This window comes from Mastomys coucha, unplaced genomic scaffold (genome assembly GCF_008632895.1).
Source record: "Mastomys coucha isolate ucsf_1 unplaced genomic scaffold, UCSF_Mcou_1 pScaffold14, whole genome shotgun sequence".
NCBI classification, from domain to species: Eukaryota; Metazoa; Chordata; class Mammalia; order Rodentia; family Muridae; genus Mastomys; species Mastomys coucha.
This window is the reverse complement of record NW_022196896.1, coordinates 127,857,418-127,867,623: the sequence shown is the minus strand read 5'-3', so window position 1 is coordinate 127,867,623 and position 10,206 is coordinate 127,857,418. Positions and strand designations below refer to the sequence as shown.

The following is a 10,206-nucleotide window of genomic DNA, read 5'->3' as shown; positions in this document are numbered from 1 at the left end:
CCCCCGTGTGTGTGTGTGTGTGTGTGTGTGCATTCTTCTAACTGAAATGCTGTGCAAGGACTTAAATAGTATTTAACATTTAAATGCATACTGTCTCCTACGTTACACTATATATGTGTTCTATATATTTTATTTATGTATTTAACCAGGGGGGACATGGGCATAGTTTCTATAAATTTACTTACTAGACCATGCATTTCTTTTTTGTGTGTGGCATCACTTAATGTTTCAATGTGGTCAAAATATAAACAAAAATGTGTGTGAGGGGGGTGGTGTTCAGAGTGTCAATGCTATGAAAAATGCACTCTAGGGGATTCTACTCTGTTCTAAATCACACCACTTTTCAAAGTGTTTTGTTTTGTTTTGTTTTGCTTTGCTTTGTTTTATTTTGTTTTACAATTCTGTATATTACTCAGAGGTGAAGGCTTGCTCCAGGGTACACGGGGATGGGGGCAGGGGAGGACAACATTTGGAGCTGGCTCTCTGCTTTATACCACGTGCGCTCTGGGGATTGGTCTCGGGTTTCTACCCACTAAGCCATCCCTCTGGCTTAGAGCTTTTTTACATGAATCATTAAAGATGTATAAAATTCTGGAGTCAGTGAATATCACTGTTTTATTCTTGTGTAGTACTTTGGTGTCTCCCACCCCACCCACTAACTTCTGGAGGTCAGTTTCTCACAGATCAAGGGTATGATGGCATTAAGAAATGGGAGGAGAATTTGTAAGTGACAGGGATATTTTAATACTTTTTAAAGCTGAAACCTTTCCTTAGAGACACCTTAAGCACACCTGCTCTCTTGTTAGCTCATCTTGAGTCTCAGATCTTGTTAGAGATGCACCTGCATTGTGAATCTTATGAATTCGTCTGCTCCTTCTCTGCCTCCTTGAAAGCTTATTCGAAAGTCTCCCACCACCTGTGGAAACTTTCACATCTGAATTACAGAAATCCCAGACTTTCCTTTTTTGCCTGTATTTAAAACCTACTTGGCCCTTCTCAAATACTTCTCTTTCAGACTTGTGTGCTTTTTTAGAATATGACTGGTATGGATAAACAGATAATAAATTTAGAGCCATTGGTACCTATTTAGTCTGTAGCTGTACCGTCCCTCTCATTTGCAGTCTCTGGTTTAAATCGATCCAGTATACAAGCTAATGCTTGCTTGCCTGGATAGAGCTCAGTCTTGCTTAAACAATAACTTCTCATAGTTTCCCCGTTCTGGACTATGCCATGGTTTCGAATTGCTATTTCTTTCTCCAAATCTCTAAGGTTGCCAAATGTCCTAAATGTGTTGTATATCTAATATCAGCACAAAGTTAACACCTCAAAAAAAATTCTAACATCTCATCACTGCTGAGGTATAATTCCTTCAAGACTCTTAGAAGCATAAACCTGACTCGTAGCATATTTGCCCAACATCTTTTTTAACATCTGGCTTTCCTGGCACTTCTTCATTCCACTGACGACCTTTGAAATTAACAAACTGTTTCCCCTGATCCCTCCAGTGTACTCTGAATGCCTGAACATATTCATGTATCTTGTTAGGCACTTGGGTTTTCTTGTGAGGAGCAGAAACCTGAGTTGAATACTTGCTGGGCATGGTGGTGCACACTGAAAATCCCAGCACTTGGGAGACAGAGTCAGGCAGAGCTCTGTGAGCTGGAGGCTACTCTGGTCTACAAAGCAAGTTCCAGGACAGCCAAGGCAGTTAGTTATACAGAGTAACTCTGTCCTTAAAAAACAAAGGAAGGAAGGAAGGAAGGGAGGAAGGAAGGAAGGAAAGAAGGAAGGAAAATAAGAGAAGAAAAGCAAAGTCTGAATACTTTCATTCCACTTCTCATGGCTGTTGATGTTGCTGTCATAACCTATAGTGTGGCGTAGAGAAAGTCGCCCTCTTCATGTTCATCTGTCCTGTAAACAAGGGAGTGTAGCCCTGTGAGCATTACTTGTTTTTCCTGTTACTCAGACTTTGTGTGTCCTTCAGAGAACTCCACTGTCTTGAAGCAAACAGTAAAAGGAGCCTTTTCCAGTTTCCATGCTTATTCACTGCCTTGCCTTTGCAAGTTGCTGCTAGGAAAACCTGGGTAATGCTCCCCTACCCCCAACGCGCGCGCACACACACACTGGCTTGTGTCACTCTTGAGGGCTAGTTTCATTAGCTTTCTGCTACTTTCCCTAAGATCAGAGCTGCTTTTTCCCTTTATGGGGAATCCTTTGATGACTAGTCCAGGCAAAGCCACCTGAATTCTAGTGATTATGGTTGTCTTAGTCAGGGTTTCTATTCCTGCACAAACATCATGACCAAGAAGCAAGTTGGGGAGGAAAGGGTTTATTTGGCTTACTTCCACATTGCTGTTGATCACCAGAGGAAGTCAGGACTGGAACTCAAGCAGGTCAGGAAGCAGGAGCTGATGCAGAGGCCATGGAGGGATGTTCTTTACTGGCTTACTTCTCCTGGCTTGCTCAGCCTGCTCTCTTATAGAGATGATTGACCTTCTGACACAAACATTAGAATGTAATGGTACAGGGCCAGGCAGCTGAGCCACGGCAGTCCAGAACTTTAGAAGCAATCAGTGTGTTCAACAGTTGTGATCATCGAGCCTCAGAACACTAAGAGTTCAGTCTCAGGTGAAATTGGTGTGGTGTCCCTGCCTGAGTGTTCATTCGTCCTCCTCCTTCCGAGAGCATGCACACTTCCTTTTGTACCAATTTTATACTGCTTCTGTTTAGGGACTAAGAAGATAATTTACGTTCTCCCAGTTTCCGGATTAATTATATATATAATCTCTATTTACAGATCGCTCCAAGACCTCTTCTACTAGTTTCTGAGTGGCCAGAGGGTTACTTGGGCTTAGGAGTTAATGAGGAGTTGCAGCCTCCTGAGGATAAGCACTGGCCCTCTTTCTGTGCTGATTGATTTGAACTATCTAATTATAACCTTCAAGGAATCAAATTGCCATTCTCCCAATTTCCCTAGAAAACTACTAAACCACTTTTTTCTTATCTCTACAACTCTTTGCTCAAACAAAATGTTGACTAGGTTTTGAGATGCTTAGAGCCATTGTTACCTAGTGGGGCAGGAGGCCATCCTTAATCGTCCTTTTGTCTTTGTGTCCCAGCTCTGTAGCTTTCTGAGGTTCTCTGCCTTCCCAAAAGAGAAGGAAGCCTTTGGTCAGTCAGAGTGTTGTCTGAGTCTCCTCCTCGATGACACAGGTCAAGGGTGGTCCGTGTTGAACATCACTCTTTGGCTGTTTCACAAAACTCCTGTGGAGGTGGGCCAGCGTTCAGACAGTGCTGTGGAGGGGTGATTTGTCACTGCAAAGCAGAGTTGTGGGTATCTTGGGATGAGGACATGCTTAACTCTCTCTTAAATGAGGCCTGAAATCTCGTCTCCTGAATGCTTTAATCATCCACTAAAATAATGTTCTCAGCCATTTTAAATTAAAGATGAGTCAAAATAAAATATATTTTATGCAAAATACAAATGAGACTTTCATATCAGTATTTGTGACAGTGTGGGTAGAGGTCAAGAATGAGAGGGAAGCAGTCTTCAGTTAGGCGTTTTGACCTCTGCTTCTACGTCGATTTCATACTTTCAGGCAAGTCAGAAGCCTGGCAATTAGCTTTGAAATATTGCTGACATTACTATAATTGATATTACTCGCCATCAGTGGTAGGAGTGGGTGAGCTGGCCAGGACTGTCTCTGACTGACATTCTGCTGGAAAGGAGCTCGCTTTGACAGACCACAGCTCCTTCCAGTGGACAGTAGTGCTTTTGTGTTTGATTGTCTTGTTTGTTTGTTTGTTTGTTTGTTTGTTTTACGTGCTTGGGCTTTTGCTGCACACAGTAAGCTTGTGTACCTCATAGACGAATAAGACCTTTTTACTGCCCTGTGCATTGACCTGACAGGATGCCAAAGGGAAGCGCCAGTGATAGCTTCACCGAGCTGTCCAGTGTCTGGACTCCCCTCAAGGCACTGAGGATGAACTTATGAGCTCCTCAAGCCAAAAAATAAAAAATAAAGTAAAGAAGGTTTTCAACAGTCACCATTTCCACACTACTGTCATTCTCTCCCAGCATAATAACTTCATCAGTTGGAAGGTCTTTAATAGAGGAAGTCTCTCCTATAATACTTGTCTTTCCTAGTGTTTCCATTCACCCTGAAAAGCCGTCTTTATGCGTGTCTTAGTAATTGGGCAGATTGTACTGGCTGTCTACTCATGGTTATGAATATGAATACTAATATTAAGGACAGAAGTGAGCAGTGTTTGATCCTTCACCACTGCAAGCCTTATGTTCAACATTAGATACTCTCATGCCTTGGTCACACTTTAGATTTGATAACGTGTTGGTTCTCAATAGATAGATGTTAACTTATTTCCCATCCTTTTGCTTGCTCCATGGAATGCTTCCCAAAGGTTAGCTCAGTTTGTTAGAAAGAAGTACTATGTAATGGCTAAATTAAAAATGAGATTTTTCAAAATAATATCCATAATGTTAATGGCAGAGTCAAATTTATTATAAGCCAGTTAGTTCAAGTCTCCGTTTCTACCCTGTAGAGAAACTTCGGCCATTTTCTTTCCTGATAGTTCAAAGGAATGTGCTATTTATATGCAGGCCTCTTTCTGCCTGAGGAAATTTTTAAACATTCTGCTAAACATTTAAATTAAATTATAGCTAGAGACAACTATTCCCTATGTAAGTTGTTCATGATGACATTTATAAATACACTGGGAAATTCTATTAGTCTATGGTATTGTTCTTTCCTTGCTGAGCTCTGTGACTCGCAAGAAGAAATCTGCCTGATGCTTAGAGTCCTTCAGGGAGAATGGCCATGCCTGGAAAGAAGCTGCAGTTTCCATAAGCCCTGCCTTCTCCTCCTCAGAAGTCTCTAAGCCTGCAGAAGAGCTGCAAACCGCAGGACCCGAAGCCTTGCCTACCTTCTGACATCCCTCCTGTGTCTAAAAACCACAGGAACAAGTTTTTACAGTGGTCATTTTGTAGCCTTTCTGTGCCTTCCTGAGGGACAGAGCAGGGTTGAGTAGGCCCCCAGTTAAGTGGGAAATGTCTACCTAAATAGATCTCAGCTTCACAGATCAGTTACTGGCTTTCTAGAGAATGGCATTTGGTGAGTGAGAACTTAATTGGTGTCCCAAGATAATTGTTGCTAACTGGTGGAGCCAGTGACATTTTGCATGCCACTCCTAGTTTCTACCCCTTTGGTATATTAAGAATGTTCTTTGAGAAAATGAGTTAGCATTTTAATTGCAAATCAATCTTTAAAAAAAAAAAGCAGCTTATATATCTTTTATGAGGATATTTCCACAAGTTTTTGTAAGAGTTAGCAGTAGTTTGTACTTGGTACTCTCTATTACTGGTGTTCCATAGATGAGCATTCGTAAGAAAGGATTTGGAGAGATACAGAGCACTCTCAGTGTATCCCCTTGCCGACATACGTCAAGTCCCTGAAACAATCTAATGTCTGTCCATCTACAAAATAACAAAGACAAAAATAACTCTATCACTGTTTCTATAAGCTAAGCTATCCTGTTACTTAAAAAATAACCTATAACTATAACTCGTAAATCTTATTCACATAAGGGAAATGAGCAAGTCATAGGTTGTTGAATTGACACAGATGGTGGGTGTTTGGGTTTTTTGTTGTTGTTGTTTTGGTTTTTTTTTTTTTGGTACATTTTCCTTCCTTTAAACCATGCAACGTTTCACATTCTCTGAAGGCATGGGAGACTTGTGAATCACGTCCACTGTGATCAGAACTCCATTTCAGACGTTAGAAGAGCATCAATCCGCTGTGTGTGTGCTTTTCCCCGGTGCTGCCTGGTGTTCTGGGATCCTCTAGGATGACGGAAATGGCCCACCTGTGAATAGCATGACATACTTCGGCAGCACACAGCGGTCCCCTTTCTTCCTCGCTACCAGAAGTGTAGACCTTGCCAACCCCTTTAATTCCTTCTTCGAGGTTGTGTGTCTACTCACAGACACTGCAGTTTGTCTGTCTACAGTCCATGCAACATAAGTTATCTCACTAGCTTGTTTAGTTTTAGAAATGGCAACAATCCAGTTCTGTCTCTACAGCCTTTACACAGGGCCCTTTCCTGGTGGGTTTTGCATTGTAAGGTTTCAGCGACATGTTTATTCAGCCTTAAACACACCGAGTCTGTGTACACATTTACCAGCTTCTTTACAGCACTCTCTATATCTTTTATTCTTTTTAATCTGTGCTGTTGTTTTGTCTTGTTGAGGTTGTTCTCTCTTTGAATATATGTCTGCTATTCAAATAGGATGGTGGCTAGGGAGAGACCATCCCGAAGCGTCCTCAGAACTCCACCACTCCCTGTCCTAATGTGTCTCTAACGGGGAGATTTCTTTTCACACCTCGAAGGTGATTGAGCCCGTCCTTTAAAGTAAGATTTGCACACCAGTGTCTGGCAGCTCCAATTAGCTTCTCTCTGGTTTGAAGCACATCACACACAGTAACAAGGTCTCCCAGGACACTCCTCCTACAAACAGCGCAGTCATATTTCCTCATTAGTTCCTCTCATTGTCACTAATGCCATGCTCTGGCTTGTGAGAAGGAGACAAAAACAGAACAACCCGGCATGTGTGTAGAATGGGTCATTGTTTTCCATAAGTCAAGGCTCGTTTGAATTCCTTTGACAATTTTGAAGCTTACACAGCTTAATTCATTAACCTTTAACTCTCTTATAAATCAGATGATTAGGAATCTATTTCTGAGAGTTCTTTTTCTTCCTTTGAAACTGATAAATGTTTTCTTTTCTTAAAAAAAGAAAAAAAAACCTTACATAGCTCACAAAATAACCTTTCAGTTTTTAAATTTTACAAATGCTTCAGGTGTATTTTAGAACATTCTCCAAAGCAAGTGAGTATAAAATTATGGAAAATAATTTTGGAAGCTTTGACTATCTTAGAACAGGTTTTCTGGCACTTTTCTCCATTCTGAAAGAAGGAGAATATATCTATATTTTCATTCTCAACAGCTGTTACTTAGTAATTTACAATAGTAAGACTTCAATTCTTCACACCCCTGCCAAAGCATAAAAGCAAGAAAATAATCTAGGGACAGACAATTCAGAATAAACTAAAGAGTATCTAAATGGACATGAGACGCTTGATCTGGAAGAAAATGTTTACAGGGAGCCAGGTTTTGAAGCAAATGATGTAAGGCCTCCAGCCAAGGCTGAGGTCTGCTTCTCAGTCCTTTACAGGTGAGGCTGGGGATTGAGTCCCCCCCCCCCCCCCCCCCCCCCCCCCCCCCCGTGTAAAGGATGCGCCTCCCTGTGAGCTCTAGCGCTCAGGAGGACTGCCAGGGCCTAATGGCTATGGTGTGTATGGGCACTTTAACAGTGTCTGATACCTTTGGTATTTTCCATGCCATTCATTTACCCTTTATACTACTACGACTTCCCCTAAGAATTCATGACCCCCCTTTTTGATTCCTATATCGTCACAAGGCTTCCTGGATCTATGTAGAATGCTTCTAAATAATATTTGGAGGTTCATCCTTTGGAATGATAGGGACAGAACATAGAAGAATCAGGAATCTTTTGAACTAATGCCCTGCCTCTGTGTACTGATGTAATTTTCTTACTGTGTTGGACAGAACATTTTCTTGTGTGATATATGAATAGGGACAGGAATGGAGAAGTGGAACGTCTAAATGTCACTTCCATCACACTGCTCAGGATTAACAAGATGATCCTTTGAAAACATCTTTACCTTTTAAAAGTATTTGAAAGCATTGTTAAGTTTTTCATAAGTACCTATCATACAAATTTCTATAATATCTATTATGTGCCAGTTGGTTTATGAATATGAATATATTTATATGATATAAGTTTATATCATATAAATGTGTTAAGTATGTGTAATTACATAAATATAAAATATATGTCTAGAAACTCACATGACTGAACCTTTAAGAACAGGCGATCCTTCGCTTATGTGGCCTTCGCTTACGTTTTCCTCTCATTATCTAGTATGAAAGATTATAGTCATGCATTACCTTGTAGCTGGTTACCAGCTCTTGAGCAAGTTTCCTAATTTTGCAATATCTACTCATAACAATCTATATATTCTGTCTGTCTCTCTGTCTTCTGGGGGCAAACCTTAATGCTCAGTGATTCGGGAGCATGTCTTATTCTGTACACGTGCTAGTCTTCGGCTGTGGAACAGGACAGCGTCAGATTCTCTGGGAGAGTAGCATTCTCTCTATTAGCTGCTCCCTCTGCCCTCTGTGAGTCTGTAATGTGTGTGTGGGCTTGTGCCACATCTAGCAATAGATAGGGAAGGAACAGATCCAATGGAATCATGCATGTGCTTAGTGTCATTCCCAGTCAAATATGAGGTCAGGCATTTTGAACTATCTGTATGAAGCATGGGAATAAAATACAATTACTGCTTTGCCTTTTCTTTCTGCTGTCGCCACAGCATATTGGATTAGTTTTTTTTAATCCAGTAAAGAGGGTAAAATATGGATCTTAACTCTTGCAGAAAGTGTTTAGGAAATTTTAAATCATTAGGATTATGTAATAATGTATGACTTTCATTTTTTTATTTGTAGCATGAGAAAATTCATTTTAAGTCATATAGAATATTTGGCCTTTGTTTGAGCTGTTTGATTTCTTCTTTTAGCATTTCTTTCTCGTGAACTTATTACAATGTTGCATTAAAGCCAAATGATAGGAAGCTAGGTGTTAATGTTTCCCTTCACAATAATCACCATGACAGTCACAGTTGTATTATGTTACTCTTTCAAGATTTCTATTGTAGTTACAAAAAATTAGCTGTTTTAATCATAAATCTTTTTATATTAAATAGCCAAAACTGTGTGTTTACCTGACTGCCCTAGGAAACCTGAAATGTTTATCATTCCATTAGACAGAATTCTATAAAAGTACTTTAAAAGAAAAATATGTCTTTCTTACTAATTTAACCTTCAAAAATGAATTATACAGGATAAAATTATATAAAATTCCCTGACATTTCATGAAGCTACCTACAAATAAGCCAGGCAGCCAATGAAATATCTGAAAGACAGAGATGGCTGCCAAGCGAGTTTTGATGAATTATACACATAGGTATCAAATTGCTTGACCCTTACTTCGTAGGAAAGGTCAATGACTCTTTGCTTTTTATCCTTTGCTTAACTGCTGTCTATACAGATTAAACAGAGACTGCATTGAGGGCGCCCTGCCTGTGTGTCTGTCAGTATAGCTTGCTGATATTATAGCTGACTGAGCTATGGAATAGGTAGTGTGGCTGATCATTATTTTTAAAATTCACTGAATTCTCTACCAGAGTTCTGCTAAGGCTATATTGAAAAATGTTTTAATGTAAGTGAAAATCAAAGAAGATTTTAAAACATGTAACTGTATAATTAGTGTATATAGCAATTCATTTGAATTATTAAAAACAAATCTTTTTTCCTTTTTATAATTTTATTAGTCTATTTTTTCTCCCCTTCCTCCTCTCCCCTCCCCTCCCCCATCCACCTTCCTTTCTCCTCAGAGAAGGGGAGACCTCCCATGGACATCAGCCAGCCTTAGCATACCAAGTTGCAGTAGGACTAGATTTATGTTCTTCATCAGGTATACACTAGACTCCCATTGAGTCTAGACAAGGCAGCCTGTTTAGGGGTAAGGGGTCCAAAGCAGGTTACAGAGTCACTTACAGCCCCTGCTCTCGCTGTTGGGGTCCCACATAAAGACAAAGCTGTATATCTGTTACGTAAGTGTTAGGGGGCCTACGTCCATCTCATGCATACTCTTCGGTTGGTGGTTCAGTCTCTGTGAGCCCCTATTGGCCTCATATGGAAAAACAAAAACCCCAAGATAGCTAAAGAATCCCGTACAATAGAAGAACTCCTGGAGGTATCACTATCCCCGACTGCAAGCTTTACTGCAGAGGTATAGTAATACAAACTGCATGGTGTTGGCAGAAACTCCGTGACAGGTTGTTTAGTGGGATATAATCGAAAACCCAGGAATAAACCCACACACGGATCAATGCTTGATTTTTGACAAAGAAGCCAAAACTACACAATTGAAAAAAGAAAGCATCTTCAGCAAATGGTGCTGGTCTAAGTGGATGTCTGCTTGCAGAAAATACAAATAGATCCATATTTATCTCCCTGAAAAATGAAATTTTCTTTTTTTTTTTTTTTT

General features: G+C 40.2%; 1 protein-coding gene across 1 annotated transcript in view; it reads left to right on the top strand.

The window, feature by feature from the left end:
- The window catches only part of Fbxl17 (F-box and leucine rich repeat protein 17), a 426,380-nt gene that overhangs the window by 259,119 nt on the left and 157,055 nt on the right, over positions 1 to 10,206 (top strand). The gene's annotated exons all lie outside the window — the stretch shown is intronic.